Source organism: Microcebus murinus, chromosome 23, assembly GCF_040939455.1.
Source record: "Microcebus murinus isolate Inina chromosome 23, M.murinus_Inina_mat1.0, whole genome shotgun sequence".
Lineage (NCBI taxonomy): Eukaryota > Metazoa > Chordata > Mammalia > Primates > Cheirogaleidae > Microcebus > Microcebus murinus.
The window spans coordinates 4,799,370-4,811,618 of record NC_134126.1 but is presented as its reverse complement, the minus strand read 5'-3'; the positions used below and the strand labels follow the sequence as shown (position 1 = coordinate 4,811,618).

General features: G+C 41.9%; 1 long non-coding RNA gene and 1 pseudogene across 1 annotated transcript in view; one reads left to right on the top strand and one right to left on the bottom strand.

Annotated features, from left to right (window-relative positions):
* Positions 1-406: 406 nt before the first annotated feature.
* The window catches only part of LOC105875405 (uncharacterized), a 36,044-nt gene continuing 24,201 nt past the window's right edge, over positions 407-12,249 (bottom strand). Inside the window, exon 3 of the long non-coding RNA XR_001155914.3 lies at positions 407-636. This is a non-coding gene — a long non-coding RNA (uncharacterized LOC105875405). The remainder of the gene's footprint in view (positions 637-12,249) is intronic.
* LOC142863871 (large ribosomal subunit protein eL8 pseudogene) lies at positions 9,789-10,672 on the top strand (annotated as a pseudogene).

Genomic DNA, 12,249 nt, shown 5'->3' with positions numbered 1-12,249 from the left:
CCCTCCAGCCACGGACTTGGACGGCATGGGCGCAACTCTGCCACGTGAAGTGTCCTGAAGCTGCGGTCCGCACCCGGTCGGGGCACCCGGATTGGCCCGTGGCCTGTTAGCAGCCAGCGCGGGAGCGGGTGGTGGGCGAGCCAGCAAAGGAAGCTTCATCTGTATTGACAGCCCCGCCCACGGACAGACGGTCTTGCGTGCTCACACGAAGCGGTCCCTGGTGCCAAACAGTTGAGGACCACTGTCCTAAAGTAATCAACACCACATCAGCTGCCCTCGTCCACCCCGTGTCCCGTGTGTGGGGTGGGCCGGCATGACACTGGGCCAGGGTGGAGGAAAGCCTCCGGGCAAAGGGTGCCTTATTATCCGCAGGGATGTAAAAGGCAGATAAATAATCAGTTAAATATTTGATTCAGACGTTTGGTTTTATTGGTAGATACAGTATGTGTTTCATTATGCCAAGAACAGAAGTCTTTTCAAGCCAAGATTCAGGAAAGCCTTCTCATCCGGTGTGACCGTGAAGCGGAGATGCTGGCGCTGAGTTTGGCCCTTCCTGACAGCCACTGCTATCGAGTCCTGACGAGAGAATCTCAGGACGTTCTCTCCCTTGCGATCGCTTCAGTGGTGGTGATGACCCTTCAATCATAGAATAGGGGTAATATTAATAATTGTATCTTTAGTATACATGAGATTAGAGCAGTGCTTGGCACATAGTGAACTCTTAGAAAATGTTAGTTGCTAATATTAATGTTATTATATTTATGTATTATATAACCTGCTTGGGTTATGAAGTGCTTATCTAAATCTAGGTTGTAGAAACATCCAAACATTCCAAGCAAATAACAGGCTAAATAAAGGCATTATTAACAACACTACAACCATAATTAATAATATATTGTACACTTGCAAATTGCTAAGAGAGTGGAATTTGAGTTCTCACCACAAAAAAATGATAAGTATGCAAGGTAATGCATATGTTAATTAGCTTTATCTAACCATTTCACAATTAGTACATATTTCAAAACATGCTATGTACCACGAATATACAATTTTTATTTTCTATTAAAATAAATTAAAAACCAAAACAATAAAAAAAGCACTACAACTAAAATCTCAAATTTTAAAAATCAGATGGAATGCATAATTTTGAAAACAAAGTATATGAAAAATTTAAGCCATATTCTCAATTTTCCCTCAAACACCCTCAATGTATGTATTCCAGATAAAATGTATGAGGTACAAATTCCTTCTCATTTATTCAGGGGATCTTTAGTAAGTTCCTGCAATATACCAATGCGTTAGATCCAGAAGATTCATCTGTGATCAAGACAGTCAGAGTCTCTGACATCAGTGGACCTAAACTGTAAGAGAAAGGCAAGGCAATGAAAAACTAAGAAAGTACATAAACAAAATAATTACAGACTGTAAGTAGAGCTTAGGAAAAATAAACAGTAATGAGATAGACAGTAGGTGTAGGAAGCCATTCTAGATGCATGTTAATGAATGCTTCTCTGAGGAGGTGACATTTGTGCCAAATATTAAGAATGAGAATATCAGTCAAGTGAAATGGGGGTAGGTGAGGGTAGGGAGAGACAGCATTTCAACTAGAAAGACTAGCAAATGCAAGGCCAAGAAGATGGAAAAGGGTTGGTGTGTTTAAGTGATAGGCAAGAAGGAAGACCTTTCTTGGACCATTGTGGTTGAGGGGAAGAATTGTGTAGAGTGAGGTTGAAGAAAGGGATACCAGGGTCAGGAACTTGGTTTTGTTCTGAGAGAACAGGGATAACATTGAACCATGTTAAGCAAGGGATAATATAATCTAACTTATGTTTCAAAATACCTGGCTATTTTATGGAGTATGGGTAGTTGGTGTTGTGTGCGTGATATAAAACAGAAAACCAATCCAGAGACTCCGGAACAGCCCTGGGAGGAGACGGTGGTGCACTAGGATAGTGTGGTGGTGGTGCGGAAGGAGCTCAGCGGACTGACTTGAGGTGCATTTGGAGCTAGAACCTATGGGACTGGATGAGGGTTGGAAAGTACAGGGAAAGGAGAGTCATCAGTTTTGGCTTGAATGATTCAGTGGATTTTGGTTCTGTTTCCTGAGTTGGGAACGACTTAGGGGAAGAGCTATAATTGCCTCATGAGATACCTGTTACACATTCAAGAGAAGTTTTCAAGTAGGCAGTGGTGAGGTCTGGACTTTGATCTATGTATAAATTTGGAAGTTGTTACCGCAGATGGCATTTAAAAGTGCAGGACTCAGTGTGACAATCAAAAGATGCTGCAGAAGAAGACATATCATAAGAACAAGAACAGTGTGCATGGATTTGGCAACAAAGAGTTGTTGGTGACCTTAGTATAGTTGTGGACTGTGGAATCTAGCTGGAATGAAAAGGAAAGCAGAGACAAGAAGGGGGTGAAAAAGTAATGAGGCCATGGATGGAGAACAGAGTGAAGTAGAATTAGTGAAGCAGACATTGCAGAGTGAGAGAGAAGAGAAGCATCAAAGTGGGATGTTTCAGATGGAGATTTTGGTGGTGATGCATTTATTGGCAATAACAAACTCTCAGTTGTAATGACAGGAATGAGGGACGAAGGTGGAAGAGAAGTGTATGAAGGTGAAATCAAAGAGCTGGGAAAGCAAGGCTTCTGATGAGTCATCCCACAGCTGCTGAAGTATGGAGGAGTGACGGGTGGTGCAGGGAGTCAGGCAGCCATGTCCTCGATAAAGGGGAGGCCCATGTAAATGAGGTCCAGGGAGGAGAGCAGCCAGAGGGTGGGTGGCATAGCAAGCTGGCAGAACTTCAAAGGAGCTGTGGGTATCGAAAGCTTTTGGTGGAATAAATGGTGTGGAAGCAATAACGTGGATATAAAAGAATATCAGACTCCTTTTCTATGCCTGCAACAGCTACAGAGAATAATTTTAGATAAGCATAGGAGCAAAGGGACAAAGAACAGGCGAGTATATGGTCACAGATCTGAAGTTACAGCAAGCACAGTGAGTGAGTGGGGCAGGGGGTCGGAAATGGGTCAGTTAGGAAAGGTCAGTTAGGTGTCAGTCCTGTGGACACTGCATGTCTTGGAAACTTGGATCTCAGGGAGCGATTGGCTGTTCTCTTCTGAGAGCTGGTGTGGTGGTGTGGAACACGAATATGGCATGCCCAGCTATCTGACACGAATGTGCCCTGAGAAAATGTATGAAAATCACACTACACAGAATTGCATAAATATTTGAAATGTTCGATTACCACCTATGTGTATTATGGAATGTTTGAAGGATTACGTCTTAGGTTGTGGTGTTTACTTAAGGGGTTTCATAAGGATTCCTGCTTCTCTGCTATGGGACATCAGGTTTTAGAGTGGACTCGGCTTGGAAATTTCTGTCATCACCAAGAGGAGTTGGGTAGAAACTTAGAGAATGAAATTTTCAGGTTAGAACAGAAAACATATTTCTAGTGGCTGCTTTTTCAGATTGCAATGTAGAGAGCAAAACATCTCCTTAGGAAACAGTGCAACATGACTCTTATTTTGGATTTGAATTCCGAGTGATTATAGATATACAGCCTGTATTAGCCATATAAAAGATTGGTCACAACAACACATATTCACATGGGAAAAAACCAGCATGGGGTCAGGAAAAAATGGACACTAAGAGAAAGAAGAAAACAGGCAGGAGGCTAGGAGCTTCATGAATTCCTAGCGAGGGGATTTAATACTAGAACCTCACTGCTTAGTTTTTGTGTGTGTGATTATGCTAATACACATATAATAACCTTTTTAATTTCAATTATGTTAGTTTAGTTATTCTCAATCACTTTTGGGTTTTTCCCCTAAAGCCTCCAGACAAAGGGTATCTCCTAATACTATCAAATACAGATGTCGGGACTGAATTGAGCCTATATGACAATTGAAGTCGAGATTCTGGAACTCAGAATGGGCAAACAAGGTAAGCAGTGCCGTTTTTAGAATGTTGTTTTAATAAGGTTTATTCCTGTCTGGGTCGGCTGCGTTTTACATTTGTAATCAGCAGGCTGTGAGTATGAAGAGTCATTGCCATGGCAACCAGGGCTGACTGACTTGCTTTCGGAGACGGTAACGATTCAGCATGTTTGTAGATGGTACCTGTGGTTCTCAGTGACTTTCTAGAAGGTCATATTGTTTTGGCAAATATTCTTGGTGGTGTGGATGAGAAAAAATGTCAGCTAAATTCTAGTCATGCCTCTCCCTGAGCCAGGTGTGTTGCCGCGGGGAAATGTCAACCTACTGGGGCCTCAGTCTTTTCATCCATTTAATAGGAAGCTGCAGCCAGATTAGATGGCCTTTAGGGTACTTTATAGTTCTAAATTTCTCTGATTCCACAGACTTACACATTTACAAACCTTTTAAGCAAGACAGTATACTCTGTAATACTGTCATCACTTTTAAACATTTTGTGAGTTCTCTTTTTGTCTTACCTCCAGAACTGGTTTGAATCACAAAGAAAATCACTTTCTTAATATTATAATATTTGATCCAGCCTACTCTCCAGATTTTTATTTTAAAAATCCAAATAACCCAAATATTTTACAGGTTAAAAATTATCCACGAAGAAAAATGTTTTGAGCAATTGTGGTTTTGTTGAGCTGCAAGTATAATTTTTCAGGATAATGGATTTGATACACATGTATATGCTGGAGTTTTTTTTTTTTTTTAATATCAAAGCATGCACTTTAACCAGCAGTTGATTATTTTGATTGCTGTTCACAATAGAAACATGAACTTACTGCTTTGTGAATTTGTTCTTTGTTCTTCTTGGCTGCGTGTAGTGGCTGGCAATCCTTTTTAGCTATCATATATAATAGCTATCTAACTGCTGATTTTTGTGTAACATAAAGCAATGTTTCATAATGACTCATTTTGTCTGTTCATGTTCAAGTGCCCTACTATCTTTTCTATCATTTGAAAAGCTAGTTATGATAGTATGGTTTCAATTGTCAGACGTACTCTTTATTCTAAAAAATAGGTTGACACACATTTAGATGTTTTTGTACTCAAAGGACTTTGAAAGAACCTTTATATAACACTTAGTCATTGCCCTTTTCACCATCCCTCTTCTGCTGCTTCTAATGAGGCTCTTTGGGTAACTGGAATCGTCCTTTCCTTGGCATGAAGGCACAGAGTACCAACTTGTCGGTTAGTTGGTTTGGAGGCTCAGATATGGACTTGCTTCTCTTGGTCCATCTTTTTAATGTGGGTTTGGCACATGGAGTTGACTTAAATCTGTCTTTTCACTTTGGTCTTTCTTATCTGTTCACTTTTCCATCTTTATTTCCTACTCTTCTCTATTCCCTGTCATTAATTTAATCTAATCTCTTTTATCAGGCCTTCCAATATTCCCTTTCCATCCCTTAAATGTTTCTAGACTTTCATCTGAATTCACGTGCTTATCTTTATCCGTTCTCTTTTTACTCATAGGCTTATGTCTTCATGGCCCTGGCGAGCTTCACGGGGCAGGCAGACCTGCGCGTTTCCACGGGCCCTGCAAGCAGAAGGGCCTTGTGCGTCGCTGGATGTTCCGCCGCTGCCATCTTGGAATTTTAATAAGTATTGAGCACGGACTTCTGCCTGTTCATTTTGCACTGGCCTCCACAGATTGTGGAGCTGTTCCTGATTGTAGTTATTTTCCACTTCTATCTGGGTAATTGGTTTTTGTTTTAATCTCTAATTCTTTTTCATTTCTCATCATATTTTTTATTTATTCCCTTCCTGAGGTACATCATTCTGGCTGCAATTTTAATGTAGTCATATTATCTCTGTTTATTTCTTATATCCTTTAAGAACATTTAGCTTTATAGAAAAATATTATATGGTCAACTTTTTATTAGCTACTCGAAGAAAAAAGAGAATGAGAGAATCAATAAAGATTATAATTCACAAGAGAAATAATCATTTCAGAGAGTATTGTATGGTCTTGCTCTTACATAAGACTTATCTTTTAATTCTTGTTTGCTCAGGTTAATTGGTTTGCACCCCCAGAATATACAATAGTTGGTGGTTGGGGGGCCTACCAAGTGGCAGAGGGTAGCTAACCTGAGGTTAAATATCTCTGCTAATAAAGAACATCGATCTCCAAATGACACTCTACAAAAAAGACATCTGCACTTGAATGTTTATAGCAGCACAATTCACAATTGCAAAGTGGTGGAAACAGCCCAAGTGCCCATCAATACATGAGTGGATTAATAAAATGTGGTCTATGTATACCACGGAGTACTATTCAGCTTTAAGAAAAGACAACGGTGATCTAGCACCTCTCGTATATTCCTGGTTAGAGCTGGAACCCATTCTACTAAGTGAAGTATCTCAAGAATGGAAAAAGAAGCACTACACGTACTCACCAGCAAATTGGTATTAATGAATCAACAGCTCAGTGGACATATAGGAATAACATTTATTGGGTGTCGGGCAGATGGGAGGGGCGAGGAGGGGATGGGGATATGCAAACATAATGAGTGAGATGTGCAATGTTTGGGGGATGGTCACGCTTGAAGCTCTGACTTGGGGGAGGGGGCAAGGGCAATATACGTAACCTTAACATTTGTACCCCTATAATATGCTGAAAAAAAAGATTAAGAAAAAGAACATTGATCTCATATTTTCTGTCTTTATACAGACAAATAAAACAATGAATTATTCTTTGGTTTTCACAGTTTCACTTGAGGAGATTAGTAGGATGTGAAGACTTCTCTCAAAATATTGCGATACCTGTTTTGCTTTTGACAAACCAAATGGCCCATTCTTATCTTTTTACCTAGTGAGAGTCCAAGTCAGTTTGCCCTGTGACACTGTCTGCCCAGAAGCATCTAAACAGACATTAAATCTGATGTGCCCAGGTTAACCCTGGTGCCAAGGTGCCAATCATTTAAAAGCTTTTTGATACTACTTACTAGGTGCCAGGCACTATTCTATGTACTTTAAAAATACAAGATAATTTAATCCTATGAGGTAGATAATATTAATTATCCCCGTACTGTAGTGGAAGAAACTGAGGTACAAATAAGTTATCTGACTTTCTCAAAGACTGAGCCAGTAAGTGCTTAAATGAGGATTTGAACACAGGCATTCTAGTTCAAGTCCATGTGCCTAAGCCCTACACCATGCCACTGTTCTAATGCATTATCTGTTTAATTTTGATTTATTCAGCCCCTTACAGAGTTGGAAGCCTAGATGCCTGATAGTATAAATCCTTATCATCATAAAGGACTTCCTAAAAGCCTCTATTTCTTTAACTTTTCTTGTTAGGACTACATGACAACAATGTAAGTGAATATGAAAACAAACAAGCCCAGGTACCAACACTGCATGTGACTCCAAAGTGGAAATATCTGAGATGCCATCCTTGATCTTACTGAGACAAACACTTGACAGTATATTCCTGGGAACTGTCATTAAAGAGATGCTTCACTAACTGCCACAGTCCCTTTTGGAAACTTGTGATCACAGCTGGTGACATTTGTGACATCTTTTATTTGTTGCTGTACTCGTTCTTTCGGCTGACACTGCGGAGTGTGGTGCTAGATGGCCAATCGATAGATCTCAGCGAGCGTCTGCTAGGCCAGCAGCCTTGCCACTTCTCAGTCCTGTCTGGGCTCTGCACATGCTTTCATGAGAAAAGAGAGTTCGGGGATTATTTTCTCTACCTGTAGCTTCTCATGGACAAATGAATCCCCTGTTATTATAGAAATCTAGTCAATAAAGCTGTCAGATTTTTTAAAACATTGACAGTAGAGCCAAATTCAGTGTACTTAACCTCTGTAGTAAGTGCTGAGTGTGAAATATAAAAGAAGGAAATGATATTTATAAGAGAGTGCCTGACAGTTTAAAATGAAATGGTAAAAATGTTAGATGATAGAAAAGAATCCTGAACTTGAAGTTGGGAGAACTGAGTTTATGGCTTGGTTTTACCACGAAGAATCCTGGCAAATCTCTGCAAAATGAGTTAATTTAACCTGATAATTATTAGCATCCAGAGCAGCCCCAAAGGCTAAATTTTTTGACTTCAAAGAATTTTATTTCCACGAGTCCCTTTCTATCCCTGGTGGATAACAGATCTGGAATTTACATGAGAAATGGCATAGGGCTCTTGCTACTAAGGCCTCTACCCTCTTCTTTTTCTAGCACCTAAGCATCTCTTCTCACCTCTCCTCTCCTGTCCCCTCCCTCCCTAGCAAGCTGGAACTCATATGTCCACTTTGATCCTGTTCTAGAACCTAGGAATGTTTTTCTCCGATCTCTTTCTTCAGAAGACAGGCAAATAAGGCCAGCATGAGTAACTTTATCTCTTACATATCTTAATTCCCTCACAGAATCCTAGAAATTATGCCCACTCAAAATAACCCTTGCATAGATGAGTTAGGGTTATGCTAGCAGATATACACATAAATGCCAGGCAGGCCTCCAGTGGCTTTATATGAAGTGGGTATTCTTGATCTACACAGCACTTCAGGATCCAGCCTCCTTGTGTCCTGGGGCTTCGCCGTCTTCTGCTCATGCCTTTCAGGGTCACCACCTGTTTGCAACGACGCAGCAGAAGGGGAGTGTCCCAGAGTGTCAGACCTGGACGCGTTTTATGGGCCAAAGCTGGAAATTGTGCGTTGGGTTTGCGCATATTCCATTGCTACATCCAAGGGGTGGGAAAAGTAGCCTAGATCTCTCCTAAGAAAAGGAGGAAACTTGTTTGACCAAGAGCTAGTCCTGTGGTTCTCAAAATGTAGGATGCAGTAGTCACCTGAGGACTGTGAAAACCAGAGTGGTTGGCTCCCAACCAGGGTTTCTAATTCCACAGATATGGAGCGGTCCCAAGAATTTGCATTTCAAATCAACTCCCAGGAGATGCTGATACTTGGGATCCTGGGACAACACTGACAACCACTGAGCATCAGTCTTTGCTATATTTCCTAAGCGTGTAACATGACATATTTTTTGAGGAATTCCAATCTTTATCTGAGAGAGAGGAGAGAAGAGCAGTTGATTGAGGAGCAGGATCTTGGCTTGGAAGGGGGGGGGTGGTCATCCAGAGTACAGATGACCTGAGTTCTGGTCTTGGTTCCACTAAGCTGGGTGGCCCTTGCACATCATCTTATCTTTCCGAACCTTGGTTTCCTGTTTGTGAAAATGGGAATGATAACAATATCAGTCCTGCCTAAAACAAGGAACGATTGAGATCAAATGAGATAAATATGGGGTGAAATAATTATCTTAAAAGCAGATACCTGGATTATCTGTTGGGTAAGAACTGTCTTTTGTAAGAAAAATATCTTGATTTTTCTGAGCCTAAGAAGAGAAACTTGCAATGCAAGTCTGGAAAGGGGAAAAAAAGGAGACCAAACCACTCTGCAGAAAAAATGACTAGGAATTTGGAAGGAGAGAGCACCCGTGAGAGAAGGGAAGAAACTAAGTGAGAAAGGACTGCTGTTTGCCAAAGCACATTTTAGAACAGGACATTCTAACGCTGGCTTTTCAGTCTGCGCTTCTGGATGTGAAGCTCGCTGTCTGCCCGCTCCCAGGGCCCGCAGCTGTCTCGCTGTGGCGATCAGTGAAAGACGACGAGGTCTATGCCCAGTTCAGCTCACAGCAGAATCAAGAGGAGGGCTGGGGTGGGCAGGGGAGCAAGGGGTGAGAGCGAAGTCCACAGGAAGCGCCGCTCGGAGCCAGAGTTTGCCACGAAAATCTGAGCCCACGAAGCGTGGTTAAGTCTCAACCCTTAACATTTCATACAACTCATAGTCTCAAAAATGTGTGTAGGGCTTTCTGCTCCAGCCGGCCAACATGCCGAAGGGAAAGAAGGCCAAGGGCAAGAAGGTGGCCCCGGCCCCCGCCGTGGTGAAGAAGCAGGAGGCCAAGAAGGTGGTGAACCCCCTGTTCGAGAAGAGGCCGAAGAACTTTGGCATTGGACAGGACATCCAGCCCAAGAGAGACCTCACCCGCTTTGTCAAATGGCCCCGCTACATCCGCTTGCAGAGGCAGAGAGCTATCCTCTACAAGCGGCTGAAAGTGCCTGCCGCCATTAACCAGTTCACCCAGGCCTTGGACCGCCAAACAGCTACTCAGCTGCTCACGCTGGCCCACAAGTACAGACCAGAGACGGAGCAAGAGAAGAAGCAGCGGCTGTTGGCCCGGGCTGAGAAGAAAGCTGCCGGCAAAGGGGATGTCCCCACTAAGAGGCCACCTGTCCTTCGAGCAGGGGTCAACACTGTCACCACCTTGGTGGAGAACAAGAAGGCTCAGCTGGTGGTGATCCCACATGACGTGGATCCCATCGAGCTGGTTGTCTTCCTGCCTGCGCTATGTCGGAAGATGGGGGTCCCTTACTGCATTATCAAGGGGAAGGCCAGGCTGGGGCGTCTGGTCCACAGGAAGACCTGCACCACTGTTGCCTTCACACAGGTTAACTCGGAAGACAAAGGAGCTCTGGCCAAGCTGGTGGAAGCCATCAGGACCAACTACAATGACAGATACGACGAGATCCGTCGTCACTGGGGAGGCAACGTCCTGGGTCCCAAATCTGTGGCTCGCATCGCCAAGCTGGAAAAGGCAAAGGCAAAAGAACTTGCCACCAAACTGGGCTAAATGTACACTGTTGTCTCCTGTACATAAAAGTAATAAAAGTTATCCTTCAAAAAAAAAAAAATGTGTGTAGGAAGGATCTGACGTGAATGCTGCAAATATATGATTAATTATTCCTAGACATACCAAAGGGCATCTAAAATTATAAAGTTTATAGTAATATTACTTAAATGACATATCTGAGTACCTTGATTATTTATTCATGTATTATGTATATTATTATACTATTCATTACACTTTCATTGGGCTTTTAATTTTTATACTTCTGTTTTAAGTTCAGGTGTGGATGCATTTTTTTTAAAAAAAAAAAAAACCTACAAAATTACCCAACCGGAACAAATTGAATTTCAAGGCTAGGAAGTTCTTCTAATAATAGTTTATGGTCCAAGTACCATGTGACAAAGTAAGGTAGTGTGCATGTAGGTACCTGCCTGAGACCATGTTTGCCAAGAATTTTATAGAAAATACAAGAAAGGATATCTGGTCTTAGTTAGAAATGCTCTTGGAATATATTAATTATTATTTCTAAAAAGCACTGCACTGTACATACTCAGATATTTTTCAGCAAAATGTTTTAATTTGTAAAGATTTCATCTCATGTAAGATTCATTTCCTATGTATTTTTAAAAAAAACTGTAGGAAGACTAGCCTCTCCCTTAATTTCTAAGAATATTATAACACCTTTCTTATCATGGTACAATTTATTAAAGACTGTAAATTTTTCATTTTCACCTTTGAGAGTTATTTTTCCCCGAGCCTCTGCCTTTCCGAGTGTTTGCAAAGCTCTGTACTTGGCAGGCGCATCCACAGTGCAAAGCATAATCTTCCTCTCGGGCTGTTCCTGGGGTAGTGATCAGCAGCGTCTTCACCGAATCTCTAACTTCCTCAAGCTTGCTTATCTGTGTCGTGCATCAGGAAAGATCTGGGTGAGCTGCCGCTACTTTACATAATTAATTTTTTCTTGCCAAAAAAAGAAAGTAACAAAATATGGAGTGGAAGAAGCCTCAGGTTGGGCTTTTGAAACAGTTTCTCTTCATATTATTTTGTTTTTAAAAATAACTGACACAAAGCAAAACATTTGAGATTGAAGAGGGAGCTTACGCAGATCCGGTTGACAGGCTCACATTTTCTTGCAAAACTCCGGGAATTTTCCTCCACAGACTCCTCCGCAGTCAGCGATAAGCAGGAAAAGCCTTAAAGAAAACAGTTTCCCATTGTTCCAAAGCTGGCTGGTTTGGGGTGTGGGTGAGGGTAGGAAGAGAAGTCCTGTTGTAGGAAAACCAGTGCCAGGCAGCAAGCACTAACAACTCAAATGTACTGACATTTTAGGTAATTCAAGCTTCTCATGTCACTTTAAATTAGTACAAAATCACTGCCCAGGATTTGTGGGTATCCCTCTTTTCCTAGGGAGAAAATAGGCCCCGGAATTGGGCTGAAATATATATCCAGTGCCCAGGTGGGAGATCCACCGACTTTCCTGCAGGTGTGAATGAAAACAGACTTTGCTTAGCTGCGCTTCATCCCTCAGTTTGCTCTCTCGGGTGGGCTGGTGCTCACAGCGGAATCTCCTGCCCTGTGTTTATCGGGTGCTCTAATGTAGGGGGTGTCTTTCCCTTGTTAGTGTAATAGGGAAAATTGCAT